The sequence below is a fragment of the Eimeria maxima genome, genomic scaffold (assembly GCF_000499605.1).
Source record: "Eimeria maxima Weybridge genomic scaffold, Emw_scaff103, whole genome shotgun sequence".
Taxonomy (NCBI): Eukaryota; Apicomplexa; class Conoidasida; order Eucoccidiorida; family Eimeriidae; genus Eimeria; species Eimeria maxima.
This window is the reverse complement of record NW_013563370.1, coordinates 53,551-54,672: the sequence shown is the minus strand read 5'-3', so window position 1 is coordinate 54,672 and position 1,122 is coordinate 53,551.

The following is a 1,122-nucleotide window of genomic DNA, read 5'->3' as shown; positions in this document are numbered from 1 at the left end:
CACCTATAGCTAGCTAGGTAGCTAGCTAGCTAGCTAGGTATACAGCTGGCTATACAGCTAGCTAGCTAGCTAGCTAGCTAGCTAGCTAGCTAGGTAGGATTGTTGATGTTTAGTTTTGGCAATGTCCGTCGGCCTTGGGCTGGCTAGGTAATAGCCTCTATACTGGCTAGCTAGCTAGATAGCTAGCCGGCTAGTTAGCTAGCTAGCTAGCTAGCTAGCTAACTAGATAGCTAGCTAGGTGGCTAGTTAGCTAGCTAACTGTGTATGTTTAATTAATTTATATATAGGGTTTAATATTTATATTGTTATGTATAATTATTATGTATATATGTATATAATAATTATATAATAATAAATATAATTAATTAATATATAATTAATAAATAATAAATAAAATATAAAAAAGAAATTTATACTTGTTTGTATTGACTAAGCAAAAGGATGCATGCAAAATTATATATCTAAACCCTAAACCCTAAACCCTAAACCCTAGCCTTCATATAGTACGAGGGTTTGTGTGCTGCTGCAGCATCTAGGGGATAAAATAAGACAACAAAAGGATAAAAATAAAAATAAATAAAAGAATAAATAAATATAAATAAATATAAATAAAAATAATAATAAAATTGATGGATTTATTTGTTTAATTAATTAAACAGCACCTGCGCGTACACCCCGTGCTATATGCATACACCGCAGCCCCACAGATTATTTCTTTCTTTTTCTTTTTATTTTTTATTTAAATTAATTATTATTATATATTTTATTCATTAAATAATAATTTTTATCTTTTTATTTGTTAATTAATACAAATAAAAACCCTTTTCTTATGTTAGACAGGCAGACAGGTGACCCCCCTTTATTCTTAGGGTTTAGGGTTTGAAATCTAGGGTTTAGGGTTTACAGCAATTAGGGTTTAGGGTTTCCACCAATTATTATTTAGGGTTTATCTATTAGTGTTTACAACTCCAAATAATAAAAATATCCTCTATCATCTCTACACCAGAGCCAGCATACTGTTTACGGAAGCAAAAAAAAATAAAGGAATATTAGGGTTTAGGGTTTAGGGTTTAGGGTTTAGGGTTTAGCTAAAAAAAAAAAAAAAAAAAAAAAAAAAAAAAT